Raw genomic sequence first — 12442 nt, forward strand, 5'->3', positions numbered from 1 at the left:
AGTGGCTAATAGAGTGCATATCCTGGAGCCTAAGGATGCCACAACCTCAAGGAGGGTAGGAACAATATCTGCTTTGTTACTCACACATCCTCAGTTCTGTGCCTCATACATAGCCAGCACCTACCATATATATTTGTTGACCGGTACTTATATGCAGAGTACATCATGAGAAACGCTGGGCTGGAGGAAGCACAAGCTGGAATCAAGATTGCCGGGAGAAATATCAATAACCTCAGATATGTAGATGACACCACCCTTATGGCAGAAAGTGAAGAAGAACTAAAAAGCCTCTTGATGAAAGTTAAAGAGGAGAGTGAAAAAGTTGGCTTAGAACTCAACATTCAGAAAACGAAGATCATGGCATCTGGTCCCATCACTTCATGGGAAATAGATGGGGAAACAGTGGAAACAGTGTCAGACTTTATTTTTGGGGGCTCCAAAATCACTGCAGATGATGATTGCAGCCATGAAATTAAAAGACGCTCACTCCTTGGAAGGAAAGTTATGACCACCTAGGCAGCATATTCAAAAGCAGAGACGTTACTTTGCCAACAAAGGTCCATCTAGTCAAGGCTATGATTTTTCCAGTGGTCATATATGGATGTGAGAGTTGGACTGTAAAGAAAGCTGAGCTCTGAAGCATTGATGCTTTTGAACTGTGGTGCTGAGAAGACTCTTGAGAGTCCCTTGGACTGCAAGGAGATCCAACCAGTCCATCCTAAAGGAGATCAGTCCTGGGTGTTCATTGGAAGGACTGATGTTGAAGCTGAAACTCCAATACTTTGGCCACCTGATGTGAAGAGCTGACTCATTTGAAAAGACTCTGATGCTAGGAAAGATTGAAGGCAGGAGGAGAAGGGGACGACAGAGGATGAGATGGTTGGATAGCATCACCGACTCGATGGACATGGGTTTGGGTAGACTCTGGAAGTTGGTGATGGACGGGGAGCCCTGGCATGCTGCGGTTCATGGGGTCACAAAGAGTCGGACACAACTGAGCCACTGAACTGAACTGAATTTCCTGAAGAAATTCAGTGACACAGGCCATTCCACTCTAGCTTGGAGTTCACATATCTTATTAGCCTGTCACCTGATTTAGCCCCAGGTGGCACTAGTGGTAAAGAACCCACCTGCCAGTACAGGAGACTTAAAAGACCGGGTTTAATCTTCCTGGGTTGAGAAGATCCTCTGGAAGAAGGCATGGCAACCCACTCCAATATTCTTGCCTGAAGAATCCCTTGGACTGAGAAGCTTGGTGGGCTACAGTCCCTAGGGTCACACAGAGTCAGACACGACTGAAGTGACTTGGCATGCACGCACACCAGTATCTGCTCTTATGGCCTAACTGGCTCTTCAGCTTCCACCCTTTGGGCCTAGGAATTTTAGAACCAATTAAAGAAATTTGAAGAAACTCTTTTGAAATCTGAAATTCTATTGCAGGAATGGGTTTTTGCTGTAGTACCTGTTTTGTTCTTTTTCTTTTACCATGTAGCACATTTCCCCTCCTAATCTCCATTTTCTTCTTGCCCCACCATAGGTAATGATTACAGATCTGGGAATAAAACAGTTTGAGGTGAATAACACAATAGACTTTTCAAGTGAGATGCAGCCTGTGTTTTCTTGGCTTCAAATTCAGTTCCCAAACCAGAATGGCTCTGTTTCACATTTGGAAAGTAGCTTTTATTTGTATATTATTTGTATATTATTTTTCATAAAGTTTATTTCAAATCTATTTGTTGAATACCCATACACTTGTTAAACAGAAAATATTTTTCAACTTTTGAAGTACAGCCTGTTATAAAATGTCTTTCTCAAAACCTGTTTCAAATGATTGTGCAGCCTAATAGTCTATTTTAATTTCCATGCACAATGAACTGAATATAGTAATTCTAAAATCAGTCCATTTGAAATATGCACTGGACCAATTTCAAAAGACATGCATTTGGTCAAGCAAATGTAATATATAAACACCCAAGAATTAGTTATAGTTTTAAAGCCGTATCAAAATAAAACTACTTCTAAATGTAGTCAACTCAATAAAGGTCAAGTAACTGTAAGAATCGCGATTATATTCCAGTTTCCACTTCCCCATACTATGATCAGGGCAGGCAGCTTCGAAGTAATGAACAAATTACTTTTTGAAAGAAATCTTAAAACTAGCAAACACAGTTGCTATTCAACTACTCCAGAGTTTTGTAAATGTCATGTTCTTTCTAATTGGCCCCTTATTTCAGCAAACCCAATTGAAAGTTAATTGGATTGGTATGTGAACTGCATCCCCTCCCCTCCCCCTTATATTGCCAGGAATGAGCCCAGTACCCATAAAGCTTCCTTGTTTTCCATATGTAATCTGAATGTGGGGTTTGCATTCATCACAGTCAACTGGAATCAGCCCCCTGGTTCCAGAGCCCTTGACTGCTGCAACTCTGAATGTTGGAGATATAGAGACAGAGATTGCATTCGGAGGTGATACCCCCAAACATCTACTTCCACCTTTATATTCCCACAGTGGGAAATCCAGACACTAAATAAAAATATGCAGCTACGGTTCTGTCTCTTAGCAGCAACGTTCCTCTCAGACCTGGTTGGAATCACAGGGTGCCACCTTGTGTATAAGCTGACGATTTACTTCCCAAGTTCCACAAAGGATCCAGATAGACTCAAAAATAATCAGCCCATAGCTCTGTATTTTAGTAACCAAAGAAAAAATGAGACAGATGTAATGAAACAGATTTGGAAACACATAGCTCCACAGGGTCCACGACACTCAGTTTTCAATCACACTAACAGCCTGTCTCATTTGTTGCCCCACCCTGACCAGAAAACACACCCAGTGCCCCACACATGGAATAGATTGACGCTGCTCACTCAAACTTCTGGACAGACACCAGAAATAAGTAAATCTCCTGTGACAAAGCTAATGAATCTGACGAGGACAATTACTTGTGTCCAAACAGCAAGTAAGCGGTATAGATTTAACTTTAGGACTCTGGGTTCCTGAGAGCCACAAGGTTCCACAGAGGTGATGATTATGGTCTTACTTATTTTGATTAAGTGCTAAGTTTGAAACAGAGAAACAGTTGTTAGAGCAACGCCACAGGAGGTAAGATAGGATCCTTTCCAACCTAGCTACCTTGCCCTTGGGAAATTCCACACTTTAAACTCAGCACAGCTGCCATTCAGTCAAAGCCTCTGTTAGATCCATGGAACTGGCTGGACCTTTCATGTTAGGAGGTGGGGAGTTGGAATGAAGAATCTGGGGCTCTGGAGCTTCAGGTTCACATCTCCTGTTGGTTTAGGTCTCCTGTAACATCTCTTCTTTTCAGTTGTCTTCCCTCGCATCCTCCACCGGCGCATCCTTTTCTCCTCGAGCATCTCTGAAAGGAATTTGGAAGGTGGCTTCTCTCTCCTTGTAAGGGCAGTCCAGTTTCATTGATGTGCTGGCATATGTCAGCAAGTGAGGCATTGAGCTCTCTGGGGTCCAAAGTGTTAAACGAGAGGAGTCCATTGTTAGGAACCTTGGGTTGCTATTCTAAATGTGGCTTCCTTTACCTATTTTTTCTCTCTCCCACCACCAAAAGACTGATGTTTATAAACACAGATTTGTGAATGGAATATGCAGTTAGAATCCTGAATTAAAGAAAATGAGTGAATTGATTTAGTAACAGCCACACACTTCCCAGCTGGTTCTAGTGGTAAAGAGCCCACCTGCCAGTGCAGGAGACATAAAAGATGTGGGTTCAATCCCTGAGTCAGGAAGATCCCCTGGAAGAGGGCAAGGCAACCCACTCCAGTATTCTTGCCTGGAGAATCCCATGGATAGAGGAGCCTGGCAGGCTTCAGTCTATAGGGCTGCACAGAATTGGACACAACTGAAGTGACTTAGCATGCATGCACATGTTATTGACCTTATATTTTTGCTCCTAAGATCAAAGTGACTTATTTCCTAAGAAAAGTTCCTGGTATCAACATATTGAGAATCCCCTAAACTCCAGAGTGACTTCTTAGGAGGCAGAAAGGGAAACAGATTAGAAAGCAGCTCTGCTTGCCTTTCATCAGTTATTAATGGTGACTTTGGCAGAAAGAAAACAGAAAATATTGAAATAAAATAATTACCTAGATAGTTACTGACTCACCTACACCCCCTTACCTTGTTTTAGACAGAGTTTCAAATGAGTTTTGAGAGTAGCTAAAAATATGCTAAGATAACATTTGGGCTGTAAGTTTCCTAGTCATGTGAAAATAGAGAACCTTGGCAACTTCCAGGTCATAATGTCCATTAGATAAAATGATTACTCAGAAGATTTATAATTCTTCCTGGCCTGAGTTAAAATATCCAAGAGGTCACAAATAGTGCAACTAGGTGGTATGAAAGACACCTCAACAGCATCTTTACAACTGACACAAAAGGGGTATCCACCAGGCTGTTTCTTTTAGTAACTTTCCATATAAGCCAATGGCTTCATTTGCAATTCAGCATAAGCAATCCTGCAAGGGTTAGAGTGTATCTGCATGTCTGAGGCCATGAGCCACACCCCATGCAGATCTCAGAGGATGAAGGAACTCCTTGGCATCCAAGCAATTCTCCTTGAATAGTGTTTTTCTCTCAACTGTGTCCTGATATACTCTGTGACTGAGAGCTCAAAACTGTGGCTCTATTGCAATTGCCTGAAGCGTGGCTCTTCTGAGTGCCCAGTTACGGGCACCGTTAAATGACTGTTGTGGAGGATAGAGTTAACATTCTTTTTTGGAAAGAAAAGAGTTTAACAAGGACCAGTGTACAAATCAGCATCTGTCCCCACTGCTCTTGCAGTGAGCTAAGGGTTGTTGTTCAGTTGCTAAGTTGTGTCCGACTCTTTGCCACCCCATGGACTGTAGCCCACCAGGCTCCTCTATCCATGGGATTTCCCAGGCGAGAATACTGGAGTGGGTTGCCAAGCTCTCCTCAGGGGATCTTCCTGACCCAGGAATCAAACCGCGTCTCTGTGTCTCCTGCATTGGGAGGTGGATTCTTTTACCGCTGTGCCACCTGGGAGACGCATTCACTGGATGGGCCTAGAGGTAATTCTGCCTTTGCATAACAAGACAGGCGTGCTCTCTCAGGTTAGATGGTGTGGGGAGGTAGGGTGGAAGAAGGGTGTTGCTGCATCCTGCATCCACATAAAGGTTGTCCTCTAGTTGGTGGCAACAACTGTTGGGCAGCTTTGTTCTCTAGCTTTGTGTATAGATGCTTTTGTACCAAGTTGCACATCTTCCACACTCATCTACTCTGCAGTCCTTCGCAGCAGCGGGCATTCCCCTTAGGGCTGGCACACAAGCCATGCCTACAGATGACCTGGGCATTTTAGGATAACTTAACAGGACATTTTAGGATAACTTAAAGGGACTGTGGAAATGGACATCATTATTTTTTAAATTGGAGGAAAATTGCTTTACAGGGTTGTGTTGGTTTCTGCCATAGAACAACTTGAATCAGTCATAAGTGTATATCGCCTTCCCTCTTAATCCTCCCGCCCCTCCCCTGGACAGCAGTTTGAAGGCCAATTTCCTCCACCTGGTGGATGCCCTCCACTAATTTGTGGGCAGTGATAGCTTGGTTTACTTTGCCAACAAATGTCCGTATAGTCAGAACTATGGTTTTTTCCAGTAGTCATGCGTAGATGTGAGAGCTGGACCATACAGAAGGCTGAGTGCTGAAGAATTGATGCTTTCAAATTGTATTGTTGGAGAAGACTCTTGAGAGTCTCTTGGACTGAAAGAAGATCAATCCTAAAGGACATCAACCCTGAATATTCATTGGAAGGACTGACGCTAAAGCCATCAGGTGGCCAAAGTATTGGAGCTTTCTAATGAGAGCCAACTCATTAGAAAAGACCCTGATGCTGGGAAAGACTGAAGGCAAGAGGAGAAGGGAACGACAGAGGACAGATGGTTGGATGGCATCAGTGACTCAATGGACATGAGTTTAAGCAAGCTCCAGGAGATGGTGAAAGACAGGGATGCCCGGCGTGCTACAGTCCATCGGGTCACAAAGAGTTGGACATGACTGAGTGACTAAACAACAACAACAGCAACATAACTTGGTCCTAGAGCTTGGCTTGAAGACTCTAATGACCTTCTTGATCCTTTCTCTTACTACTTCTCTATTTCTTGGGGCTGAAATGGCCTGTATGGTATGTTGCATCACATGTACGCAATATTACCAGCTGTTTAAAACATGCTGAGTGGTTAACCAAAGAAAACAACACTTGAAATCTATTTTAGGCATAGATAATCCTGGACTATTCTCTGGAAATATTCCCTCTAGTGAGGAAATGAGATTTCAGGGAAGGGGGTGGTGGTGGAGAGAAATCCTTACTTACTAGTTCATCAGCCACTCTGTATTGGTTAAATCATAATAATAATTCTAGATAGATGGATTAAAAAACAACAAATGCGACCTAATTAAAGTTAAAAGCTTTTGCACAATGAAGGAAACTATAAGCAAGCTGAAAACACAGCCTTCAGAATGGGAGAAAATAATAGCAAATGAAGCAACTGACAAAGAATTAATCTCAAAAATATACAAGCAGCTCATACAGCTCGATACCAGAAAAATAAATGACCCAATCAAAAAATGGGCCAGATAACTAAATAGACATTTCTCCAAAAAAGATATACTGACAAACACATGAAAAGATGCTCAACATCACCCATTATCAGAGAAATGAAAATCAAAACCACAATGAGGTACCATCTCATACCAGTCAGAATGGCTGCTATCAAAAAGTCTACAAACAATAAATGCTGGAGAGGGTGCAGAGAAAAGGGAACCCTCTTAAACTGTTGGTGGGAATGCAAACTAGTACAGCCACTATGGGGAACAGTGTGGAGATTGCTTAAAAACCTGGAAATAGAACTGCCATATGACCCAGCAATCCCACTGCTGGGCATACACACTGAGGAAACCAGAACTGAAAGAGACACGTGTACCCCCAATGTTCATCGCAGCACTGTTTATAATAGCCAGGACATGGAAGCAACCTAAATGCCTATCGGCAGATGAATGGATAAGAAAGCTGTGGTACATATATACAATGGAATATTACTCAGCTATTAAAAAGAATGCATTTGAATCAGTTCTAATGATGTGGATGACACTGGAGCCTATTATACAGAGTGAAGTAAGTCAGAAAGAAAAACACCAATACAGTAGTCAGTTCAATTCAGTTGCTCAGTTGTGTCTGAACGCATATATATGGAATTTAGAAATATGGTAATGATGACTCTATAAGCGAGACAGCAAGAGAGACACAGATATTAAGTACAGACTTTTAGACTCTGTGGGAGAAGGCAAGGGTGGGATGATTAGAGAGAATAGCATTGAAACATGTATATTACCATATGTGAAATAGATCGCCAGTCCAGGTTCGGTGCACTGGGACGACTCTGAGGGATGGGATGGGGAGGCAGGTGGGAGGGAGGTTCAGGATGGGGGACACATGTACACCCATGGCTGATTCATGTCAATGTATGGCAAAAACCACTACAATATTGTAAAGTAATTCATTTCAGTTCAGTTCAGTCGGTCAGTCATGTTTGACTTTCTGTGACCCCATGGACTGCAGCACGCCAGGCCTCCCTGTCCATCACCAACTCTCAGAGTTTACTCAAACTCATGTCCACTGAGTCAATGATGCCATCCAACCATCCCATCCTCTGTCATCCCCTTCTCCTCCTGCCCTTAATCTTTCCCAGCATCAGGATCTTTTCTAATGAGTCAGTTCTTTGCATCAGGTGGCCAAAGTAATTAGCCTCCAATTAAATAAATTAAAAAAAAAAAAGCGAAAAGAAAACTTATAAAAAAATTAAAGTCAGATGAGGGAGCACTGGGGCGTGGGAGACAGAGCAAGCTTGGTTCCATGTATTGTACAGTTCTTGTTATATTGCTTAAGCTCTGGGAGTTTCTTTGTGAAATGGATCTACTGTGCCCATTTCATAGGCTCCTCATGAGAACTAAATGAGATAATACCAGACAAACTGGCTAACACAGTGCCAATTTGCTAACACAGTGGCAAACAATAGAGGCCCATTCAACACTAAAACTACTATTTCTAGGGGCTTCCCTGATGGTCCAGTGGCTAAGACTGCACATGCCCAACACAGAGGGCCTGGGTTCAATCCCTGGTCAGGGAGGTAGATCCCAGATGCTGCAAGCAAAGATCCCACATGCTGAAACTAATACCCGGTACAGCCAAATAAAGAAATAATTTTTTCTAAGCAGACTACTGTTTCTTTTCTCTGCCCTCTGCCTTTTTATTTCCATGGCTTGCATGCATGCTCAGTTGCATCTGACTCTTTGAGACACCATGGACTATAGCCAGTCAGGCTTCTCTGTCCATGGGATTCTCCAGGCAAGAATACTGGAGTGGGTTGCCATTCCTTCTCCTGGGGATCTTCCTGACCCAGGGATTGGATTTGAGTCTCCTGGAAGGTAGGTTCTTTACCACTGAGTCACCCAGGAAGCCCATGGCTTGAGGTGATTTAAATTAGATACAATTAAAACTGTAGTGCTTATAAGATGAGACCCTACATTTCTACTCTGGCTTATGGTTTACTTTAAACTCTTTAAAACTAAACTAGTGCTCACTTCAGCAGCACATATACTAAAACTAAACAACAGAACCTTCCTCCCACCCCCACCCCCCCATCTCATCTCATTTCTTGGCCCTGCCTGGGGTCCCAGGCATGTGGAACTATTATTAAAATCATCATGGCCACAGGGTCCTGCCAAAGAGAACTTTGAAGTGAAAAGATACTGTCTTTCTTAAGGATAGACATATTTATGTCTCAATACTTAAGCAAACCCTCTGAAAAGTTTGATTTATTTTTCATTTTCTGAAAGTTCTCATCAATAACTATGTATCATGTGACCTTAAGACCCAGATTTGAGAGGAAGAGTCTGCCTTTCCTTCCTTCTTTCCTCTTTCCCTCCTTCCCTCCATCTCTCCTTTGCTTCCATTCACTTCTTATTTTAGGAAAATTCTAAAGCTTATTTTAAAAGTTCAGGTATCTATCTAAATAGCAACAAGGTTACTTCCTGTTCAAAATCAGGCATAAATGGGCTCCTTATGCATGCAAAATCTCGTATCATAATCTGTGCACTCATTTGTTGTTGTTTTTTTTTTTAATTTTATTTTTTAACTTTACAATATTGTATTGGTTTTGCCATATATCAAAATGAATCCGCCACAGGTATACATATGTTCCTCATCCCAAACCCTCCTCCCTCCTCCTTCCCCATACCATCCCTCTGGGTTGTCCCAGTGCATCAGCCCCAAGCATCTGGTATCATGTGCACTCATTTGTGTCTGAGTTTATGTTCATCTGTATTACAATGCTACCACCTTCACAAGTGAGGTTATAAATGTTATCAGCAGAAGTTCTAACACACCGGGAGGCCTTCCAAAATAATTTACAAATGATGTTTGAATATAGTTTATCTGCTGATTTTCAACAAATCTGTTAGAACATATCCACCCTGAAGTATACCCTGGCTGGGTTTGTAAAGATCCAGACATTCTTCACAGTCAAACCTCGTGACTAAAATGAGCAAGCCATTGGAATAGTATGTTTTTGTTTTTGTTCTGGTCACAGAGGAAGGAGGTAATGACACTGATTTGCTTGTAAGATTTATAAACTATCTCTGAAGGCCTTTTTGCAAAAGAAGAGTTCCATAAGCTCAGTCATGTCCAACTCTTTGTGACCCCATGGACTACAGCCTGCTAGGCTCCTCTGCCCATGGAATTTTCCAGGCAAGAATACTGGAGTGGGTTGCCATTTCCTACTCCAGAGGATCTTCCTAATCCAGAGATCAAACCTGCATCTCCAGCATTGGCAGGCGGATTCTATACCACTGAGCCACCTTGGAAGCTGGGGGTGTGGGGCAGGGAGTGAGGGGGTGGGTGGTATATACATACTGTTTACTAACTGTGCTTATGAAGTCAGTGCCATCACTTACTGACCTTTTTTCTCTTGATGATCCATTGATATAACTTAATTAAGAGGAAAATATTGGAACATAAGACATCTTTCCTTTGGAACATACTTACCTTTCCTGACTTCTAAGAGATGAGAAAATTCTTCAGACAAGCGTTTAGCCAAAAAGAACAATAAACATCCTTCTCGGCACTGTGTTCTCTGACAAGATATTTCTTCTTCATTATTTTTATAAATTTATTAATAGCTCTGAAGGCATTCTGTTTGAATAAGATGGAGAATATTCATGCTGCATTTTATTTGTTAATTTTAATATAGCCTGCAGACTGTACAGAATTCATCACTTTTACAGTCACCTTATCCTAATTAGAAATAATGTACCATTATCTGAAACAGTAAGAGGAGGAATAGCCCCCAAAATATTTAGAATTGAGAATGTCAACTTTGTTTCCATCTGCAAATGGAAGATTTGTTTCCCACCTGGGAAGTTGATGCTTGCTCTCAACAGTACAGCTAACAGCCCAGAGCAGGCACAAATATTGACTTCTCCTCTGCCCTGTTGCCTGATCTATAGCAATAAATTCCCAGGGTGGCCGAGCAATTACACACAACGTGATCACTATCACAGCAGGCCCAGCTAGATACGGATACACAACATGATCACTTACCCAGTAGGCACCGTTCAATATGATTAGACAACATGATCATGACACAGCAGGTCCTTTCAATATGGATTCCTAACATGGCCATGACTAATAGACCAGGCAACTTGCATGCTTCTGAACTGCAACCCCCACGCCTGCAGGAATAGCTTGATGGGTACATGTCATAAAATACCCAGCTCCACAAGTGCACTCAGGTGTAGACACCCTGTCCAGGGTCGTTTAGCACAGCAGGTTCTACCATACAGCAATTTGACCACTGACACAGTGGAAACAGATTTTACCCTGCAGACGACATGTGATGGGACTTTCCAATGGGACTGCGAACATGGCAGGCAGTATTCTGACTTTAGCCAAGTACAAATAAGCAAAAGCCTCATGATGAACAGAAGACCTGTGATTTAGAAAACATTGCAACAAACGGCCCCAAAGGAAAAGACAAGGAGCACACTGCTTTAGGTGGAGTGTGGGTTTTCCTGCACCCACACCTCCAGTGCTTCTGGCAGAAGAGGGTGACTCTGACACTATCCTGCTACTCTCTTTAGAGCACATCCTTTTGATGGAAGGTGCTGTGTCTCTGAGCTGCTTTGATGTATGTGAAAATACACCAACTTCTTTGTGTAAAGTAAGGTTATCAGCAATTGTGTAGAATAAAAAAAGAAAAGCTTTCTAAGCAAATAAGTGGAATACTTTTTGCTAGCTTTAAAGAAGCAAATGGATTTGCAAATTTGAAATCAAATTAACAAAAAGAAGAATAATTATTTTATCAAAAAGCTTTTCATTTACTTTTAAATGATGTTATTCCCATAGATCCCAATTTGGCTGATCTGGAATGTGGCCCAGAAATTACATTTAAGAAATACACCAGGTGATTCTGCATCAGTGTATTTTATACAGCTTCATCCCATCAGTTCTCTTTTCTCTAATTTTCATCTTCCTCTTGCTTTCCCTCTGTCTCCTCTCCCATTCTTTCATCCCTTTTTCCCTGGGCTCTAGCTTCCTCCTGTAATGTTTTCATTTTCTTATCTAGATGGTGCAGATGGTAGAGAGTCTGCCTGCAACACGGGAGACCCGGATTCAATCCCTGGGTTGGGAAGATCCCCTGGAAGAGGAAATGGCAACCCAACCCAGGCAAGTATTCTTGCCTGGAGAATTCCATGGTCAGAGGAGCCTGGCAGGCTATAGTCCATGGGGTGGCAGAGTCGGACACGACTGGGTGACTAACACTTTCATGGGCAGGAATGGGGAGATTGCATGGAGGGTCATAAGGAAAAGAGAAGAAAGAAAATCCTGTCAATTTCATAAGCCCCAAACCATGTTCCAAAACAATGTGAGGTCTTACCATATTCCCTGTGCCCCTTTAATTGTAGCACAAAGATCATGCCACCTAATTTTCTACAGTCATGGTTTCTAGAGGGAGGTCACAAGGAATGAAGAGAAGACAGGCAGAGATCTCGGCCTGACTGAGCCTGCAATTGTCCAGGGTTGTTTCTAGTCACTTAAAAATGCTGCATTTAAAATGCGTACAGCAAACCCAGGATTGGAACAACTATTGTCTTTGTAAATAATGAGGATCCAGGGTTTGTGGTTGTCCTTTTCGTTTGTTTGCTATACCGGTTCTCCATCCGTTTGCTGTTTGTCTGGTTTTGTTTGCTTCTTCCCTGGACTGTTTCATTGAATACAGTGAACTAATATAGTTCGAAGAACTCTCATTTAGCAATCAGGAGGCACGTATCCTCATCTGACCCTGGCATTAACTACCCTGTGAACTTGGAGAAGTCATGCAATGTCTCTAGACGCAT

Source organism: Bos taurus, chromosome 2 (genome assembly GCF_002263795.3).
Source record: "Bos taurus isolate L1 Dominette 01449 registration number 42190680 breed Hereford chromosome 2, ARS-UCD2.0, whole genome shotgun sequence".
Classification (NCBI taxonomy): Eukaryota; Metazoa; Chordata; class Mammalia; order Artiodactyla; family Bovidae; genus Bos; species Bos taurus.